A 22264-nucleotide genomic window follows, 5' to 3' on the forward strand; every position below is an offset into this window, starting at 1 on the left:
TCAACACAACTATGATTATTGGGGGTGTTGGGCTCTGGTGGCTCCGGACTCTGATGACATTCAGTACCTGTAAGGACTACATGGTGCAGCCGGATCCCTGCTTGAGAACATGCAGGCTGGTGGTTAACTAGTTTAGAAAGGATGAGGATGGCTTAGCAGCCCCCAATACAGCACCTGATGTGGCAGGACTGCTGTCTGTTCAGAGGCAGGTGGTGGCTTGGTATCACACAGATGCTGGGTCATGCAGATCTTCTTCCGGTCAGTTGTGCAGGTGCTGTCTGGGTCACAGGCAGGAAGGAGCGGGTTGGGTAGGTCTTGCATGAGGTGATGGGCCTGAGCACCCTTGGGATGATGAAGAGTGAAACTCCAGATGCTGGCAGGAGAAAGACGGTCAGTGGTCCCCACCCTGGCTCCATGCGAGAGTCACTGGAAGAGCTTCTAAAAATCTTCCGGCTCCTCCTCTGGAGATTCAGGTTTAATGGCTCTTAGGTGGATCCCAGACATCAGCATATTTTTTAAGTCCCCGATGGATGTTATGTGTAGTCAGGGTCAGGAAGCAGCAGATGGAGCCCAGGGAGGGCTCCGACTCCACACAGCCTCCTTTGCTGTGGTTGGAGTGGATATTTATGGGGCTAGGGAAGAAGGCTCTCTATCCACAGGGATGAGAATGAGGTGGGCTGGAGGCCAGGAGCCTGGCTCTAACTCTGGGCTGGACACGAGCTGAGAACCTGTCTCACATTAACATCCCTGGATCTTACTTTCCACGGGTGAAATTAGGGGCTGGGGGAGAAGGTGAGATCAGCTTTTTGCAGTGCAGATGCCAATCCTTTGAGAAAGGAATAAAGGGAATATTGCATGAGATACATGAATTTAATGAATTGGATTGAATTAGTGTTTGTACTGAGGTGAAATTCTCATAACATAAAATTAACCATTGTCAGAGTGTAAAATTCAGTAGCAATTCATATATTCACCTTGTGCAACTGTTACTCCACCAAGATTGCAAAACATTTCATGCCTCAGGTTCCTCATCCCAGCCCGCAGGAGCCACCAGTCTGTCTTCTGTCTGTGTGGATTTACCTATTTGGGATGTCTTATAAACAGTCACACATCTCCTTTTACCTCCGGCTTTTCTCACCTACCACAATGTTCTCAAGATTCATCCATGTAGTTGCATGTATCGATATTTCATTCCTTTGACTGGATTAAATTTTAAAGGATTGTCCGACCTCAAACACTTTGGCAGCTTTGTAAAACGGGCCGTGCCATTTCAAGAGAGCACAGGAGGAGGTGGCTTCTCCTCCCGGTTGTTAGTTGCCTGATTGTCTAGGCCTCTTATCTCTCCCAGCTGTGGGTAATTCTTGAGGAACTTGACTTTGCTTTCAACGGACATTTCCAGAAACTCGGGGCAAAGGGAAGTTCTTAAGGGTTGAGTGGTGCTGTTGTACCTTACATTTTGCCCACAGTTTCACCAAGTCAAGCATCTGCCAGAACTTCCCCTCTAACAGGAAGCCAGAAGCCAGTCTTGGTGATCCCTGTGCTAAACCCTCACCCAGCAACAGGCACTGCCCTGGGCCCCATCACTGGGAGGCCCTTGGCTTCCCTGTGGAATTGCTCTGCCAGGTCACACCCACTGCAGCCTCTTTTTCTCACCAGCTTTGCCAATTTCTGCTCCCTGGTCTGTCTGGTCCACTCCCAGGACTGGTGGCTTCTTCCTGTAGCTGCCGCTGACAGACATCCTTTACCCCTCCCACAAGGAGTCACTTATTGTCATAATAAGAAAGACAGTGGACTCTGCCTATTCCCAGCCACAGCATCCAGAAAGAGAAGGTCTCTCTGAATCCTGTCATCCCTATGGGTCCCCAACACCCTGGCCCACTAGTCAACTTCAGGGCTAAAGCCAGAGGGGAGTGTGGAATGGGGTGCTCCACAGCGTCCTCCCCCTGCCTCTGTGCCTTTGCTGCCCTCAGCTTTTCCCTAGAGGATACTCTCTCCCCACCCTTCCACAGATGGCAGTGATATAAGGAGGCAGGGAGGCTGGACTGTGCCCTGGAGGAACAGGAGAATTGGAAAGAAGGGAACTGAAGTGGAGAATAAAAGAGGGACAGTAGGTAGATGTCATATTAAGAAACTTGGGCCTTTCTCATGGGCAATAGGGAGCTATTGAAGGTTCTAAGAATAGGACTGATCTGATCAGAATGGTTTTCAGGAAGAATGACAGGGCAGAAGGTGAGAGATCAGTGCTCACCTGGATTCTTACAAAGGCCTCTTCCTCGGTCTCCCTGTTTCCCCCTTGGCCCTTCATTCTCCTCTTAATACTGCAGCTGGAGGGAGGCTCTGTAAACCTGAGTCTGGTCAGCTCTGTCACTTGTTCCACACATCCCCCATGGATTCCCACATCTTTCACAGTTTGCCTGCTAGCCTCTCCTCCATCCCGCCCACCCTCTCCCATCTCATCATCCTCTTCGCTGTTGTTCAGATGTACCAGGGCTTCACATGCACTGTGCCTGCCCTCTGGACCGTTTCCCCAGATGGCTGCCTAGCTCACAAAGTCACCTCCTTGAGACATCCACCCAAGCATCCCCTACTGCTGAGTCTTCCTCTTACTGCTTGAGTCAGAGTGGAAGAGGTTACACAGTCACCACATCACAGGTCACCTGGATCTGGTGACAGGGTGGATCCTGCCCATCACAGTGTCTCAAAGACCCAAGCTGACAGAGTAACGATAATCTCAGAGTTGCCAGTCTCCAGGTCGGAGAGTCAAGAGAGCAAGCTCTTGAAGGTCTCACATTTGCAAATAAATCCTCATCCTGGAAATGATGTCAACTATGGTCCACACTAGCCACTGCCTGAACTATCAGGGGCTCAGGAAGTCTAGTCCTACCACGTGCCTAGAAGGGGAGAACTGGAATACTAATGATCATGCCAGTGGCCACACCAGTCATCAGACTAATTGCATCTCGGTCCCAACTTTCCTGTGTTCCTTTTCTGCTTTATTTGTCTACATGGCACTTGTTATTATATTCACAAGTTTTCCACTGCTATTATGAAGCACCTGAGATAATTAGTCTACAAAGAGAAAAAGCTTATCTGGGCTCACAGTTTTGGAGGCTTCAGTGATCAAATGACTGTCCTGCTTTGGGCCTGTGGCAAGGCAGCCCATCATGGCTGGAGCATGTGGTAGAGCAAAGACACTCAGCTCATGGCCAGAAAGCTAAGGAGAAGAGGAAAGGACCAAAGTCCACAAGGACCAAGGTCACATCCCCAAAGGCCTAAAAACCTCCTGACTCTTAAAGGCTCTACCACTTCCCAGTAGTTGCCTAGTGGACCAAGCATTTAACTCATGAATCTTTGGGGGACATTCAAGAGACAAGCCATAGGAGTTATTACTATATTCTGTTTATGTATTTTAACAGCTTTATTAGTATATGTTACATATGATAAAATCTCCCCATCTACATGAATGATTTTTAGTGACTATATAGAGTAGTAACAACCATCACCATAATCCAATTTTAGGACCTTTCTGTTGCCCACAAAGTTCTCTTCTGCCCATCTGCAATTAATCCGCACTCCCAAATCCACCGATTCACATTCTGTCTCTGTAAATTTGCCTTTTCTAGATATTTTAGACATGGAATCATACCATGTGATTCCCTGTCTATAAAACAGCATAAGGTTTTTGATGTTCGTTCATGTTCCTGTGTATATCAGTGGTGTATTCTTCTTGAGCTGAATAACATGCCACTATATAGATGTACATTATTATCCACACATCAGCTGATGGACTTTTGAGTTGTTTTTAGTTGGAGTTATATTGGATGATGCTGCTATGGACATTTATATGTGTATATGTGTGTGTGTGTGTGTGAATGTGTGTGTGTGTTGTATTTTTGTGAATAAATGTTTTAATTTCTCTTCTTGGATAATATGGTAAGTTTGTTTAATTTGTTTAATTTTTAAGAAACTGTCAAAATATTTTCCAAAGTCTCTATTTTCTATTCCCATCAGCATTATATGAATAACATCGTTGCCAACACTTGCTATTATCTTTTTTTATTGTAGCCATACTACTAGATGTAAAGTGATATGTTATTGGGAATTTGATTTGCATTGGTGTAACAATTAATGATGTTGAGCATCTTTTTCTGTGTTTATTAGTCATTTATATATCTTCCTTGGTAAATGCTTTTATTTTTTGCCCATTATTTCATTATATATTAATATGGTCAATTCCCAATTCCTATCATCATTTTCAAATGGGTTATCTTTTTTCAGTTCTTTTCCTCTCAATCAGTTTGTGTATCGTAGGAACTCTGGATTATGATTTTCCCACATGAGTAATGTTGCGTTATTTATTTGGTAACTTACCTGGGCTAAATTGGTGAAATGCGTCTCCCTCATCGCATGCAGCCATAGTGTCTCTGTTTTATTTGCTTTTTATTCTTGTTTTTGCTTTTAAACTTGGCTTTCTAAGGTCACCCCTGTCTCTGTGCAATTTAGTAGCCACCAGTGAATGGACAGATATTTTGTTCAAACCTGGAGGCAATGAGGCTCCTATTCTCTGACAGTGTGTGGACAGGGAAATTATCTCAACATTCAGATTGGTGTAAGGTTGGCTCTGTTCTTCCTTTTTACTCTGCAAATATCCACAGACTTAAGAGTTGGCAAGAATCAGTGGGCACTCCAGGCCCCTTCTGGTTTCCACATGCACACAGACCAAGCTGGACTACACCTGCCCCAACCACGATGGCAACCAGACTAACGCAGCACTGGTCCTCCCCATCTGCCCACTGCCAAGATGGTCAGTGGTACGGACGATGCAGTTGAGTGTGGGCATTGCCCATCACTCATAGCTAAATGAGCCATTCCAACTGGCAGCTGCTTCCCATGATGTGCCCCACCGGGGCAGAATCCTTGGGAAGACTGAACAGGGAGGGTAGTGAGGTGGGAGTAGCCCCAAGCAAGACTTGTACTGGCTTTACCCAGAGTTTAGCAGTTTTTCAAGCAGAATCATTTTTCTGTTTCATGCATTAGGTCAATTTTCAGCATACAAAAATGGTTGTGTTTGTCAGGATTTTTAAAATTTTTTTAAATACACGACAGCAGAATGTATTATAATTCTTATTACACATATAGAGCACAATTTTTCATATCTCTGTTTGTATAGAAAGTAGGTTGACGCTCAATTCGTGTCTTCATATATGTACTTTGGATAATGATGTCCATCACATTCCACCATCCTTGCTAATCCTCTGCCTCCTCCCTTTCCCTCCCTCCCCTCTTCCCTATCTAGAATTCATCTATTCCTCCCCTATTCCCCTCCCTACCCCACTATGAGTCAGACTCTTTATATCAGAGAAAACATTCTGCATTTGTTTTTTTGGGGATTGGCTAACTTCACTTAGCATTATCTTCTCCAACGCCATCCATTTACCTGCACATGCCATGATTTTATTCTCTTTTATTGCTGAGTAAAATTCCATTGTGTATATGTGCCACATTTTTTTTATCCATTCATCCACTGAAGGGCATCTAGGTTTGTTCCACAGTTTAGCTATTGTGAATTGTGCTGCTATAAACATTGATGTATCTGTGTCCCTGTAGAATGCTGTTTTTAAGTCCTTTGGGTATAGTCCAAGGACAGGGATAGCTGGGTCAAATGGTGGTTCCATTTCCAGATGCTTTCCATATTGGCTGCACCAATTTGCAGTCCCACCAGCAATGTTGAGTGTACCTTTTCCCCCACATCCTCACCAACACTTATTGTTGTTTGTCTTCATAATAGCTGCCATTCTGACTGGAGTGAGGTGATATCTTAGAGTAGTTTTGATTTGTATTTCTCTGATTGCTAGAGATGATGAGCACTTTTTTATATATTTGTTGATTGCTTGTATATCCTCTTCTGAGAAGTGTCTGTTCAGGTCTTTAGCCCATTTGTTGATTGGGTTATTTCTTTTTTTGGTGCTTACCTTTTTGTGTTCTTTATATATCCTAGAGATTAGTGCTCTTTCTGATGTGTGAGGAGTAAAGATTTGCTCCAGGGATGTAGGCTCTCTGTTCACTTCACAGATTGTTTCTTTTGCTGAGAAAAAACTTTTTAGTTTGAGTCCATCCCATTTATTGATTCTTGGTTTTAATTCTTGCACCAAAGGAGTCATTAAGGAAGTTGTGGCCTAATCCCACATGATGAAGATTAGGGTCTATTTTTTCTTCTATTAGACGCAGAGTCTCTGGTTTATCCTAGGTCCTTGATCCATTTTTAGTTAAGTATTGTGCATGGTGAGAGACAGAGGTTTAATTTCATTTTGTTGCATATGGATTTCCAGTTTTCCCAGCACCATTTGTTGAAAATGCTATCTTTTCTCCAGTGCGTGTTTTTGACACCTTTGTCTAATATAAGATAATTGTAATTTTGTGGGTTAGTTTCTGTGCCCTCCATTCTGTACCATTGGTCCAACAGTCTGTTTTGGTGCCAATACCATGCTGTTTTTGTTACTAATACTCTGTGGTATAGTTTAAGGTCTGGTATAGCGATGCCACCTGCTTCACTCTTCCTGCTAATAATTGCTTTAGCTAGTCTGGGTCTCTTATTTTTCCAGACAAATTTCATGATTGCTTTTTCTATTTCTATGAGGAATGCCATTGGGATTTTTATTGGAATTGCATTAAATCTGTATAGTGCTTTTGGTAGTATGGTCATTTTGATAATATTAATTCTGGCTATCCAAGAGCAAGGTAGATTTTTCCATCTTCTAAGGTCTCCTTTGATTTCTTTCTTGAGGGTCCTGTAGTTTTCATTGTATAGATCTTTCACCTCTTTCATTAAGTTGATTCCCAAGTATCTTATTTTTTTTTTAGGTTATTGTGAATGGGATAGTTTTCCTCATTTCCTTCTCAGAGGCTTTGTCACTGATATACAGAAATGTCTTGATTTATGGGTGTGATTTTATATCATGCTACTTTGCTGAATTCATTTACTAATTCTAGAAGTTTTCTGGTGGAGTTTTTTGGGTCTTCTAGGTATAGAATCATATCGTCAGGGACTGGGATTGTGGCTCAGCAGTAGAGCGCTCGCTTAGCACGGGCAGGACCTGGGTTCGGTTCTCAGCACTACATAAAAATAAAGGCATTGTGTTGTGTCCATCTACAAAAAAGATTCTCTCTCTCTCTCTCTCTCTCTCTCTCTCCTCCTCTCTCTCTCTCTCTCTCTCCCTCTCCCTCTCTCTCTCTCTCTTTCTCTCTCTCCAAAAAAAAAGACTCATCAGACTCATCGTCAGCAAATAGTGCTAATTTAAGTTCTTCTTTTCCTATACATATCCCTTTGATTTATTTCATCTGTCTAATTGCTCTGGCCAGTGTTTCAAGGACCATGTTGAATAGAAGTGGTGAAAGAAGGCATCCCTGTCTTGTTCCAGTTTTTAGAGGGAATGCCTTCAATTTTTCTCCTTTTAGAATGATGTTGGCCTGAGGCTTAGCATAGATAGCCTTTACAATGTTGAGATATGTTCCTGTTATCCCTAGTTTTTCTAGTGTTTTGAACATAAAGGGGTGCTGTATTTTGTCAAATGCTTTTTCCACGTCTGTTGAAATGATCATGATTCTTATCTATAAGTCTATTGATGTGATGAATTACATTTATCAATTTCCATATGTTGAACCAACCTTGCATCCCTGGGATGAATCCCACTTGATCATGGTGCACAATCTTTTTGATATATTTTTGTATTCAGTTTGCCAGAATTTTATTGAGAATTTTCCCATCTATGTTCATTAGAGATATTGGTCTGAAGTTTTCTTTCTTTGATGTGTCTTTGCCTGGTTTTGGAATCAGGATGATATTGACCTCATAGAATGAGTTTGGAAGTGCTGCCTCTTTTTCTATTTCCTGAAATAAATTGAAGAGTATTGGTATTAGTTCTTCTTTGAAGGTCCGTAGAACTTGGCTGTGTATCCATCCAGTCCTAAGATTTTCTTGGTTTATAGGCTTCTGATGGCTTCTTCTATTTCCTCACTTGATATTGGTCTGTTTAAATTGTGTATATCTTCCTGACTCGATATGGGCAAATTGTATGACTTAAGAAATCTGTCGATGTCTTTCTTCAATGTCTTCTATTTTATTGGAGTATAAGATTTCAAAATAATTTCTAATTATCCTTTGTATTTCTGTAGTGTCTGATGTGATATTACCTTTTTCATCACGTATGCTGATAATCTGAGTTCTCTCTCTCCTTCTCTTTGTTAGCATGGCTAAGGGTCTGTCAATTTTATTTATTTTTTTCAAAGAAACAACTTTTTGTTTTGTCATTTTTTTTCAATTGTTTCTTTTGTTTCGATTTCATTGATTTCAGCTCTGATTTTAATTATTTCTTGCCTTCTGCTGTTTTTGCTGCTAGTTTACTCTTCTTTTTCTAGGGCTTTGAGATGTAGTATGAGGTCATTTATTTGTTGACTTTTTCTTCTTTTTAGGAATGAACTCCATGTAATGAATTTTCCTCTTAGTACTGCTCTCATAGTGTCCCAGAGATTTTGATATGTTGTGTCTATGTTCTCAATTACCTCTAAGAATTTTTTAATCTTCTCCTTGGGGTCTTCTGTAACCCACTGTTCATTCAGTAGCATATTGTTTAGTCTCCAGGTGATGGAGAAATTTTTATTTTTTATTTTGTCATTGATTTCCAATTTCATTCCATTATGATCTGATAAAATGCATGGTAGTATCTCTACTTTTTTTTTTATTTGCTAAGAGTTGCTTTGTGGCATGGTATATGGTATATTTTAGAGAAGGATCCGTGTGCTGCTGAGAAGAAAGTGTATCTGCTTGATGCAGGTTGAAATATTCTATATATGTCAGTTAAATCTAAGTTATTGATTGTGTTATTGAGTTCTATAGTTTCTTTATTCAACTTTTGTTTGGAAGAGCTATCCAGTGGTGAGAGAGGTGTGTGAAAGTCACCCAAGATTATTGTGTTGTGGTCAATTTGACTCTTGAACTTGAGAAGAGTTTGTTTGATGAACATAGATGCTCCATTGTTTGGGGCATATATATTTATGATTGTTGTGTCTTGTTGGTGTATGGTTCCCTTGAGCAGTAGGTAATGTCCACCTTTATCCCTTTTGATTGACCTTAGCTTGAAGTCTACTTTATTTGATATGAGGATGGAGACTCCTGCTTGCTTCTGCAGTCCATGTGAGGTGTCTGTCAGTTTTGTTCAGCTTCATAGTTGTGTTTTTGAGGAGAGAATTTTCTGACATCATCATTTAGTCATATCAGGAAGTTCTTCCTACTGTGTTTTTGTTTGTTGTTGCTGTTTTCTTTTTGGTCCTGGGGATTGAACTCAGGGGTCTTAACCACTGAGCCACATCTTTAGCCCTTTTTTTTTTTTTAAATTTTGAGATAGGGTCTTACCAAGTTGCTGAGAGCTTTGCTAATTGGCTGAGGCTGGCCTTGAACATGTGATCCTCCTGCCTCAGCCTCCCAAGTCACTGGTATTACAGGTGTGCAGTTGCCTCCTACTTTTTTATTTCAAGTTTCCCTGTGTCCCTTCTCCTGCTAGGATATAGGCCTCACTCTGCAGTGTTATTGCTATCTCCCTATTGGTCCCTACACAAGCAGCACTCAGAATAAGGGGAAGGGGGAAAGTTAGGGCTGTTTTCACAGTGTTTGCACAATCGAGTTATGCCTGATGTGTTGTCTATGTTTAATAACTGTTGAGTGAATATATGAAACAATGAATAGCATGGAGGGTGGACTAATGGCAAGGTGACCTTGCTGAGATCCTGAGTCAGTAAGAATATAGAGCAAGCTCAAGAGATAATGAGGGAAGAATGGACAATGCTTGACTGTGCTAGACAAGGGAGTCACTGAGGACAGTCTCCAGTAAGGTAATAAGATGGTTTAGGAGATGCAGGGTCATCCTATAGAAGTTAGGGCCCTTCATCATAAAGCTAATTAAGCACACAGCCAGGGGCGGTGGCACACATCTGTAATCCCAGCAGCTAGGGAGGCTGAGGCAGGAGGAGTTCAAAACCAGCCCCAGCAATGGTGAGATACTTAGCAACTCAGTGAGACCCTATCTCTAAATTTAAAAATACAAATAGGGCTGGGGATGTGGCTCAGTGGTTGAGTGCCCCTGAGTTCAACCCCAGTACCAAAATTAATTAATTAATTAAAGCCAAGTACACACACACACACACACACACACACATACACACACAAACTCACACACACATCCCTGGCCCAGGAGTCAGAGAAGCTTCACTAGGATCCACAGGAAGGTGGAGCAATGGCAGGTCCAGCTGTTGCTTCATGCTGGTGAAGTGAATCTGCTGATCAGTGACAACTGTATGTATACTGCTTCCCTTCTGTCTCTCAGATCTCCCAAGAAGCTTCCCGTGGGCCAGTCTAACAGGAAACATACAAGAAAAGAAGTCCTGGAAAGTATCATTCAGCCTAACCATGCTGTGCCACAAAGCTATGTCACAAACCTTCCTCTAGTTTCTGTTAGGGAAACCAAAGGCGGGTAGATTGGCAGTCACTCTAAGTTCCTAATGGAATAGCTCTACAAGGGGCATTAAATGGGCAAAAGTAGAAAAGGTCAGATCAGGGAGACCCATGGAGCAGAAGTCCATTTAAATAGTCCAGGAGAGAGCTTGTGAGAAGCTGGTTCAAAATAGTGGTAGTGGAGACAGAAAAGAGTCTAAGAAGGTAGAACACACAGGACTTGGTGACTGGACACTGTGGAAGGGTATGAAGGAAGGAGGCAGGTCAAGTTCTAGCCTACTGGCTTGGGCAGCCCAGAGGGGAGAGACACCATTGGGAGAGGGAACGGGGAAGGGATAGATGAGCCCTTCCTCATCCATCCTTCCAGTAGACTCTATCACCTCATCATCCCATCACATTGATCCCAGCACCACCCATCCATCCACACTCTACCCATCCACCCATCCATCCTTCCATCTTATCTACCACCCAGCCCCCAGCCACCATCCATACATCCACACATGCATCCATACTCTCATGTCCCCTGTCAGCCTATGCCCCTGTTGGTCTGCTCTAAACAACAGCACTGTGGGTGAAGAGTGATGCCTGCTACTTGTCTTCACACAGCAACGATCCTTGGCTCCTTCTTACCCACTAACCCTCATCCCTCCTCATTGTGTTGGGACCTGTCCTCATCTACAGTCTCAGAACTGTGGGTGCCTGGGGCAGTGGTCTTTTAGAAGCATTTGTCCAAATGCATGGTTGGATTCTGGAGGATCAGCTTCTTGCAGGCTACCCTGGCAGGGATAGCAGCAAAATGTGTATGGAGGCAGCTGTTCTGACTGACCTGTCCACCCACTCCAGCCTTCCTGCAGAGGAGTTCTCAGAATTAAGCCAACATCCCAGCCATTATCAGGAAGCCCCTGTTCTTTCTTCTTCTTTCTAATCAAAAAAGGAAGAGAGACAGGACCTGATGCCACTACCAGACTAAAAGCAATAATAAATAATAGTACTGAGGTCACTTTTTCCAGTGAACAACTCACTCCAGCAGAGCACTACCCCTGAACCCCTGGAGCCAGCCTGTGAGACGGTCATGTTCCCCTCTTACAGGGGAGGACTCTGAAGCTCAACCTTGCTGAGCGTGGCTCCCTCCTACCCCCAACCAGGATGTGGTGACACTGTGTATAAGCTTGGGCTCCCCAAAAGCAGACTTAGGGCAAGAGCTTGGACACAGTGGTTTATTTGGACGGTGATGCCAGGAAGCAGGACTGAGGGGGCTGGAGAGTGACACATGGAAGAAAGGAAGCCAGTGTCAAGGCTATTGCCACATCAAGAGGCTCACTCCACAGAGGCTCTGGAAAGCAGTGGCCTGCCTCCCAGGATGTCCCAGAAGGAACACCCTGTTCCCTTTCACCCTCTGCCGAAGGCTGACCCAGGGCTATGGGCAGCTGGCCGGCACTTCTGGGCTGCATTCCTTTGCTTGGGGCTCAGCAGGGTCTTTTGGTTTCAGAGAGAGCCCGAGGCTGAGAGACTGGAGAAGGAAGTGAGCTGGGGCTGAAGTCAGCTGTCCAAGGCAAATGACACAGATACCCAAAGCTGCGCCACAAGCTGTGGCCTCTACCCCCCAGGTGTTTTCCCTTGTGCAGGTTAAGGGAGCGTGTGAGCTAGACAGACCTGAGTGATACAGAATGGGGGGTCCAGGAAAACACCCACCCCAGTGCACAGGAGGGGATGGAGAAGAGGAGACAGAAGGTTCCAGAAACAAGGTGAAGTGGCTCATTTCGCCTGCTGCTTGGTGAAGGAGCCCCCACAGGTGCTAGAAGTCCCTTGCTCATAGTAAGCAGGAGGGAGAGCAGCTGCTTGTGTCCCCAGGCTGCCATAATAGAGCACACCAGCCCGGGGGGTGGCATAAACAACAGAAATTCACTTCCTCATAATTCTAGTGGCTCAAAGTTCAAGATCAAGGTCTCAGTGGGTTTGGTTTTTCCTGGAGTCGCTCTCCTTGGCTTCTCCCTATGTCTTCACATAATCATCTGTGTGTGTGTCTGTCTGTCTGTCATCTCCTCTTCTCATGATGACAGCATTAGATTATGGCCCACCCTAATAACGTCATTTAATTTAATTACCTCTTTGAAGGCCCCTCTCCTATACAGTCACATTCTGAAGCACTGGGGGTTAGGATTTTATCTTACGAGTTTGGGGGGACACAGTTCAGTCCTCTTGCTGTCCTGGGCTTTGGGCTGTTGGTCTTGAGAGAGAGTTAAGAATTTGTGCCCAGAGCTGAGCAGAGCTGTGGGCAAGTGTCTAAGCAGATGTCTGCCAGATGCACTGGTCTTCCCTCTGTGTGTGTCCTGATCTCTTCTGTGTCCTGATGCCCGCCAGGAAGCCAAGCAAAGCCCACACATGCCCACCACCAGCAGCTGAATCAAATAAGGGCTGAGTCAGCAGCTTTCCTTGGAGACCAGCTTCCTGTGATGATTTCTGATCCTGCCCATCTGGAAGAAATGACAACCCTGAGAACAGCTGTGAAATAGGAAACCACAGTGAGGTCCATGGCCCTCCACCTCTGCAGCTTGCCTCCTGTGTGGCTTCGTTTAATACCAGCCCAGCTCTGTGGGGGTGGAGAGGGGCTGTCTGGTGGCAGGATAAGGAGACAGAGAATCAGGAAGTTCATTGACTTCCCAAGGCACATAGCTATCAAGCCACAAGAAGGAAATCAGCCCATATCTGAGCTGAATCCTCTCTACCTCTGCCTTTAGGGACCTTGACCACATCCCTTGGTCATAGCCATCAGATCCACCCCAGAAATTGAATGTGCCCCTCTGGCCACCCAAAATATGACTGAGTTAGTGGTATAAAATGGCTTCTCTCATCAGTTAGCTGGCTGGCAGGCGATATCACCAGCCAGTCACTGTAGAAACAAGGGCAGAGGAGACAGCATCCTGGTGGTGTGGAAAGGCAGGGATGAACGTGGAACATGGATGTCCATTGAATGGACTTTCAGAGATCTGCCCTAGATGACTTCCAAGCCCATCCTAAAGACTAGTTCAGCCCAGTGTTTAGTAAAGACAAGGTCCTGACCAGGTTTGGTGGGGCATGCTTTTAGTCCCAGCTACTCAGGAGAATGAGGCAGGAGGATCACAAGTTCAAGGCCAGCCTCAGCAATTTAGTGAGGCTCTGTCTCAAAATAAAATGAAAAGTTCTGGGGCTATAGCTCCATAGCAGAGCAATTGCCTAGTGTGAGTCAGGCCCTGGTTTCAATCCCCACTACTGAAAAGAAAAAAAAAATCAGTTCACTGAAGGGCACAGGGTAAATACTGAATAAATAGATCTTCCCTTCCATATAAACAATAGAATCCTACTGTTAATCTCTGGCCTTTGAACTGTGGCCTTTGGGAATTTTTTAAAAACAAAGTCAAGTGCTAGGGTTGTGGCTCAGTGGTAGAGCGCTTTCCTCATACATGTGAGGCACTGGGTTTGATCCTCAATACCACATAAAATAAATTAATTAATTAAAGGTATTGTGTCCACCTATAATTAAAAATATTTTTTTAAAAAAGTAGAATGATGGTGGAAACAGAGACACAACACTAGGAGTCGGGCATGCAGCCTTACTGATTATCATTGCATGTTCATGAAAAGAATTCAGACAGCATAGGAAACTGTAAAGCAGAAAGCAAGTGACTCCACGCCCTATTCCCACTCTCCAGAAATAGCTATTGTTATGTCCAGAAAACTAACACACGTGTGCATCTTTCCTTCAGTTAAGAACATTAGTGAAATGGTAGCATGCACAGTTTAACCACCAGCTCCTCAAGCTCTGTAGCATCTACCCTGTGACTTTACCCACAATTGGTCAGCAGCATCCTGCCGATCAGCCTTAGGGTGTGTTGGAGGCTGATACCCTGATAAGCAGAGGCTGAGATGGAGATGAGCCCAGAGGAAGATCATCAGCATTGGCCCCTTGGAGAGAGCAGGAAGCAGGACCCAGCAGAGGGAGGAGTTAGTTGCATTGCCATGTAGGTTTCTAGAAGCCTCAGTCCACTCCATACTTAGCTCTGAGGCTGGGGAGGGCTTTAACATTGTCCTTAGTCAGAACAAGAAAGCCAGGCTTCTATTCCCCCCAATGACCAGCTATTGGTTGTGGCTCCTCCAGGAAGAGAGCACACCTTAAGTGATGAAATTCCCAGTGGAGGAGGTGGCTTAGGACCATGCATCAGCAGCTGGGTGCCAGACCCTTCAGTCTTAAGCCATCTGGGTGGAAACAGCAGATCCCACTTCAGGTCATCTATAGATTTTTACTGTTACAAACAATGCAGTGAATGCACCTTTCTCTGCAAAATATACTTTCTGGAGCAGACTCATGGATCAGGGACTCTGCCACCATCAGACCACAGCTGCCTCTTGAGGAAAGCAGGCTTCTTTAAGCTCAGAGTGCCAGGGTTGATAGATGGAAAGGTGGGCTATGTTCCTTTACTGGGACACATGTCACCATTGCCCCCCCATGCTACTACCTGCACCAAAGAAGATGATTCCCACACAGAGAATGGGAAGGGGGTTAGGACTCATTTTGTGATGAAATCCTGTTGGTTATGAATGTGCTTTAACCTAAATTCCCAAGTTCATGCTTCTACTGCTTTCAAAAAGTCCTTATCCTCTAAATTTGCCAACAGAGGTCACTGAGAAGAATCAAATGCTCTAAAAGTATATTTCTGGGGCTGTGGATTAGTTTGGGATCTCTGGGGTGGAGGTGTGGAGCCAAAAAGCACACAATCAGCTCCAGGTGCATATGGTGGACACCTGTGCTGGTCCTCCATATCCACACAGAAGGGGACCACCTGGTGTTTACTTAACCTGACAGGCTGGGGTTGAGTTGCCAGCTCTTAGCCAGTAACCTTGAACATGTTACACACCCCCTCTGAACCCTACTTTTTTCTACAAACAGAAATTGACAAAACCTCTTTGGGCTGCTACATGTGTGACCCAGAATAGTGGCATCTGGCTCATGGTGGGTATTAAGCAAATGTAACTGCTAATGTGATGATGGTGACATTCACTAAGAGTATATGCTGAATATGTTTCCTGAACCCAGGTGTGTAGGGTTTGTTCTGAAGGCTTACTTATATAGGCATGGTTGATCCAATCATTGGTAATTGGTAATTAAATTCCATCTCTAGTCCCTCTCCTCCTAAAGGAGGTTGGGCTTAACACAATGCACTCATAAGTATGTCAGGGCTGGTTCTGTGAGTTCAGCACAGAAGGCAAGGCTATTCTGAGCAGAGAGGTGCCCATCAGCTACCCCAGGGACTCCCAAGACTGATTTGCTTGACCACTGCAAGGAACAGGGAAAGACCAGATGTTCGTCCCAGTGCTGCCAGCTCTGGCTGCTGACCACCTTTCTCTGAGTCCAGAACAGTGCATTCAGTCCTTCCTCTGGGACTGATTCTTCAGGCAACTCATATGCAGGGCCAGGGCCCCAAGTTCAGGCAGTTCCTTTTGCAAAGGACATATTGTGCCCCTTCTTCCAGGCTGAGACAGCCTCATAGTCAGACCATATGACTTGTTAATCAGAGCTCCAGGTGATCTGAATGAAGCCATTGTGTGCCTCCTCAGCCAGCCCAAAGTGCCCAGCTATACCCATGAGTGTGACAAATTGTGTCCAAATTTATTGGATTAGGATCTCTCATAAACCCTTCAAAATATCAGCAGAGACTAAATTCAAAATTTTCAATGTGCTAAGAGAAGCAGGGAGCATGCTGTGGATGTAGCTGCCGCTGCTTCCTGGGGCTCTGCCCTGTGTGGTCCTGCATTCCTGCTCCCCTCTGAGCACCTGCTCTCTCCAAACCCTGTCATGGGCACCAGCCCAGAATGGAATGAGGCAGGCCCTGTCCTCGAAAGGTTATACCTGGAGGGAGGACAGCCACCCTTAGACACTTGTCTTGCTCTCTTGGATTCTCCAATACCAATTGAGAACCGAAAAATTCAATTCAGTTCAGATACCAACTGCCCAGAGTTAGCATCGACCTTGCTGGTTAAGTAAGGTCTTAAGCCCACAAAACTCCTCCAACTTCTGCTGTCTGTGGCAAAAGGGTGCCCTGGCCATCCACATTTCTACCCTTGACTACACGTGTGTTCAGGGGTTCTCACTATCCATCCTCAGTTTTAATAATTCACTAGAATGATTCATAAAACTCAAGAAAACTCTTTACATCTACTATTTAATTACAAAGGATACAAATCAGGAGCAGTCAGATGGAAGAAATATACAAAGCAAGGTCCTGGGGAAGAGCTGCAGAGCTCCTGGGCATACCACCATCATGTACGATGGGTCCATCCACCTGGAAGCTTCCTGAACTCAGGTGTGTAGGGTTTGTTCTGAAGGCTTCGTTATATAGGCATGGTTGATCCAATCATTGGTAATTGGTAATTAAATTCCATCTCTAGTCCCTCTCCTCCTAAAGGAGGTTGGGCTGAAAGTTCCAACCCTCCAGTCCCCCAGTTGGTTCCCTAGGCAACCAGCCCCCATCTTCTCAAGAGGCATCTCATTAACAACTCAAGTGCCTTTGAAAAGAGCTGTTGTGAATAACAAAACATGCTCCCCTCACCCCATGGGTCAGGAAGTTCCAGGGGCTTTAGGAGCTTGGATGTTGGGAACCAGTTAGAAAGGATAAAAAGCAATTTCCCCCATTATTACCTCCCACCTTCCAGGTGCCTAGAAATAGGGGGACTGTGTCCCTCCTTTGTGGTATCCACCATAGTTCTTCCCACTAGGCTTTATGTAGCCTTAGTTATTAACAATTACACATAGAGAAGAAGGGATTGACTATTCTACCTTCCATGAACCCCTGATGATGTTACCTTGAGTTTGGAATAGCAGCCAGGGCTTCAACTCTGAAGGCAAACACTTAATAAATGTCAATGCCACACTTCTTAGCAGCCACCCTTGAATGAAAACCTGCTAGATTTCAGGACCAACTAAAAACTCCATCTATTTTGCACAAGTCTTCACAGTGACCTGAGGGGGATAGATAATCATGAACCTTAATGAGACAACTGAGACTCAGAAAAGGTTAAGATGCTGGTATAGGACTGGGGATGTAGCTCAGGGGTCAAGTGCTTGCTGAGCATGCCCAAGACCATGGGTACCACCTTCAGCAAGGGGCAGGGGGAACTCTGGGGCATCAGAATTCAAACCCAGCCTGTTTTTTGCCAACATCCTATGCAGTCTCCATCCCAAGTTCCAGAGCTGGAATAGAACACAGAAAGAACCAAAAATTCTCTTTCTGTGAGTCTTTGTTATAACTAGTTCCCATTTAAGAGTGAGATAAAGTTAGCAATTGCAGTATTGAAAACGAGCATAAAACTCATTGCCTTGAATAGTAAGCAGTTATCCTGGCTTCTGGTCCTGTGAGTCAGGGCCCCCTGAGCACACAGCTGCATATCTGCTGGGAGTTGGTGGTGAGGATGGCCTTTCTCACAATTGCAGTGGTTGCTGGTTGTTGGCTAGGGAGAAAATGGGGCTCACAGATGCAGAGAGAGGTCAGCAATTTGGAAGGTTTTTGCAATCAATCTAGTAAAGAAGGGGCATGGCTGCTTTTAAGAATTAGAGGCTCATTAGGGCTGGGGTTGTGGCTCAGTGGTAAAGCACTTGCACAGCATGTGAGGGGCACTGGGTTCAATTCTCAGCACTGCATATAAACAAAGGAATAAAATAAAGTCCATCAACAACTAAAAATACATTTAAAAAATAAAAAAGAATTAGAGGCTCATTTGCCAAGGTCTGGTGTGAGCTAAGCATTTGGGGAAGCACTTTCTAGGTGACAATGAGTGTTGCCATAGTATGAAGTGACTCCTTTGCTAGGGTCCAGGATGGGTGGGTGGGGATGAGTGTGAAGCAGAGACCATCCTTTTGGAGCCTGGAAGTTGAGGTATCAAGGGATCTTGCCTCCCTCACGCCTGGCCCAGGCCAGAAGGAATGCCTGGCAGAGCAGACGTGAGCATGAGCACTGCAGGGAGGCCTATCCTTGGCAAAGGGAGTAACCTGAGCACCATCTGGTCTGATTCCTGCTAGAACCAGCCATCCTTAAACTGAAAGAAAGTTAGGAAAGGCTTCACAGAGAAACACAAAATAACAGCACAGGAAGGCATGGTCCTTAACTTGAGCACATTGGGAATATCAAGGGCATTTTTGAAGCCAGTTCATGAATTGCAATTTGGCATAATGTGTTATGATTAGGGTAAAATCTTAGAGATAGACCCAAATTCAAGTCCTGGCCCTCCCAATTCCTTCAGCTGCACCAAGTCTCTCAGCTAAACAAGGGGTCCTGATCATATTTAACTCTGAGTATTGTTTGAGCAAAGTACCTATAAGAGTTCCCTGGCACACAGAATCTGTTCCATGAATATGATATAATAATGACTTCCTCCTTGCTGTTAAGGGATGTCTCAGGGAAAGTAGCACTGTATCAAGCCCTTCCTCTATGACCTCACAGTCCTGTGAGGTAGGTCTTGCCCCTATTTTGCATATGAGGAAGCTGAGGCTTAGAGAGGACAAGTGACTGGGCCAAGTTCCCAAAACTACCATAGGCAGGTGAAGAATCTGAACTCAGGTCCCCTGGGCTCCAATATCTAAGTACCCTTCATGATGCCCCAAGCCTGCCTGCAGTGACTCTTTCTAAATGCCAGAGGAGTGTAATAGTCACAGAACATAACCATGTCCCTTTTAGAGGTATGCCACCTACTCTTCACTCTGTAGCTTAGGTGTCACCCTCTAGAGACTCACCATTATAAGGAACAGAACCTCCTGTTAGGGTTAGAATGCATTAGAGCCACTTCACCCTCACCAACCTGCCCTTTGACCTGTGCTTCTTTCTCAGTGACAGGGTCTAAGAATTGGCTGAAAATAGCTGTCTTTCTATTGACCCAGTCTGTCCTCTCGGATCTGGAAGGTGCTATGGGAGTTATCCAGGGCAAACCCTGCCTTTCCTTGAAAGAGAAAACAGATCCACTGAGGGGAAATAATTCAGGCTGGATGGAGCTTACATGTTAAAACGAGGCCTCAAATTTGGAGACCAGGTGTTGAATACCTTCATTTCTCTGGAAAATAATGCTCCTAAATTCTCTCATTTGAGCAGTTCTTGCCAGATGACATTCATATCCTCATTTTAAAGAAGAGGAAACAGAGGCAAGGACAGGGTCTATCTGTGCTCATCAGAGGCTGAGCTGTCTGCTGGAAGAAAAGTGTGACCACAAGGGCAGATTCAAGACAAGTAACTGAAAAATTTACATACACACACCAATAGTGAGGAATTTTGATTCACATGGAGGGGGAAAACCCACTCTAACCACTAGTAATTTCAGGAAGTGGTATTTTGTGATCAATTTGACTTCCCCTTGAGAAATGTGATAGCAAATGAGTCACAGGGACTCTCTGTGCTGGGTTCCTCTTTGGGGATATGCTCCTGGGAACACTCTCACTGTGGTACTTCCTGTGTCAACTCCAAGTCTGACCTGGACATAGGACAAGGACTCCTCCTAACCAGGCACTTGGTTACGGGCCCAGGTTTCTTTAGAACATGGGTAACTCCTCTATTCCCGAAGTTTCTGAGGGTTTCTGAGGGAGGGCGGTATCCTGACCTGGACCACCCAGGGGCCTGGTGGGCTCTCTGTCACTCTGTGCACGTGTTCTGTCTCCAGAGAAGTGGTAAACCCTTTCCACAGTTACTCCCAATCCCAACTTTCAACCAAGGCACCATTGCAAGTTTCCTTGATCTGGTGCAGTCGATCACTTAACCCATAGTTATTAAGGTCCCTAGAGACCCAAAACTATACAAGGGATGACATGTTTTCTTGAGGAGCCCATGGGAGAATTAAGACACACAGCTAAAATCAAAGATGCTACCACTCAAGACCCCAGGTGGCTCTGAGCAATGTGGCTGACTAGCTGGGGTCAGCTGAGAACAGCAGACACTTCTTATAAGCCCCATCCCAGAGACCATCAGGGCTGTCCACAGAAGGCTTGTTGAAGGCTGGAGGGAAATACCAAGTTCATTGCCAGAGAACCATACAGGACCAGATGATCCCCAGCAGTGAGCAGACAAGGTCAGCCAGCTGGAGATCACTGACATGGACAGCTGAGACACTCTTTGCTACTAGCCACCAGGGACAGAGGTTTTTGTCCTTTAAAAGAAGGGGATGACATATTGGTTAGACTTTATTATTAACCAGTGTATGAAATCTAGAGAATAAGCATTGAGTATGGGGAGGAGCAGGAGCTGCATCACCCAGTGGGTAATGAGAAGCCCCATTGGCAGAGCTCCCACCCCAATGCCCCAATGTCTGCCTCCCCTCTCTCACTACATCAGAGGCTCTCAAGAGCAGGTTCACTGTTTCTCCAGGAATCTCTTCAACAGTCAGTTTAAAGGAAGCACATTCCTATATTTTATGGAGGACTAAATATGCATCAAGCATCATGCTACATGCCTTAACTTGTTGATCTCATTTAATCTCCAAACAACCCTGGGAGGGGATTAATACTGCCCCCATTTTCAGTTGAGATAAATGAGATGGCACCAAGAGATGGGATGATGTGTCCACTCCACTTAGCCAGTATATGATGGTGCCAGATTTTGATTCCAGGACTGATTCCAAAGCCCAGGCTCTGTCCATGAGGCCACACTCCTCCCATCATACAATGGCTAGAAACCAAGAAAGAAAAGTCAGATTAGAAGCTAAGAAGAACGTTAGAGTCTGCAGAGAGTTGATGGGAGTTGGAGCCCCAGGCACTGGGACTTAGCATATTCTCAACTGTGATGCTGCCCGTTAAGGGGTGAGGGGGCACATGAGTGTGTCCCTGGTCTCACCTCCTCTGAAGTCACCTCCTTCTTTTTGCACCCTCCCCCCATTGCATTCATACTTAGACACTGCCTGATGAGTTATGAAAATCTATAAACAGAGAAGTGATGTTTGGAAAGGCATGAAATTATCAACCAGAACATAAGATGCACAGGCCAAGGAGATCAAAACAAACTGAAAAGCTAATGAGCAAACTAATGTGTTCCAATTACACATACAGCTCCTTGACTTACAATGGAGTCACACCCCAATAAACTCATGATGAGTCAAAAATACCATAGATCAAAAAGATACTGAGTACGTGTAACATACCAACACCCTGGCTTAGCAAACAGCACCTGAAGAGTATCTGTTGCTTCCACTTGTGACCACAGGGTAAACTGAGAGGTGCAGTTCACTGCTGCTGCTCAGCATTGCCAGAGTATCCTGCAGCATACCACTAGCTGGGAACATATCAAAATTCAAAATGTGGTTTCTATTGAGTATGTACCACTTTTATATCAATGTAAAGGCAAAAATTCACAAGTCAAAACAAAACACAGATAGTCAGTGACTATCTGTATTACCCTTGATCAGTAAGAACATAGATTTCGCTTAAGCTATGAAAATACAGCTTTTTTTGGTCAAAATCTTGGGAAAGAATGAATCAGTATGGGTCTCTCAGAGTTTATTGGGCTGTCAATGGACAGAGTACAGTTGGTTCCCAATCATCAGGAGCTTCAGAATTGTTGATATACACTCTTATGCATGTCCTCATATGGTGTGTATGGCAGTTCATAGAGTTTTCCTGTGCACAGCCTTCCTGTCTTAGCATCAGGATAGGCAAAGCAGAAATGATCATCTTCATTGAATGGATGGGGAAGCAGGCTCAGATGTTAAGGGGCTTGCTCAAGGGCACTCAGATCAGGGTAAGTGGAGCCAGGAGTC

At 44.7% G+C, this 22264-nt stretch overlaps 1 protein-coding gene across 6 annotated transcripts in view; it reads left to right on the forward strand.

Annotated features, from left to right (window-relative positions):
• Arhgap22 (Rho GTPase activating protein 22) overlaps window positions 1–22264 on the forward strand; it is a 191356-nt gene that overhangs the window by 3702 nt on the left and 165390 nt on the right. The window lies entirely within an intron of this gene.

The sequence above is a fragment of the Marmota marmota genome, unplaced genomic scaffold, assembly GCF_001458135.2.
Source record: "Marmota marmota marmota unplaced genomic scaffold, marMar, whole genome shotgun sequence".
Classification (NCBI taxonomy): domain Eukaryota; kingdom Metazoa; phylum Chordata; class Mammalia; order Rodentia; family Sciuridae; genus Marmota; species Marmota marmota.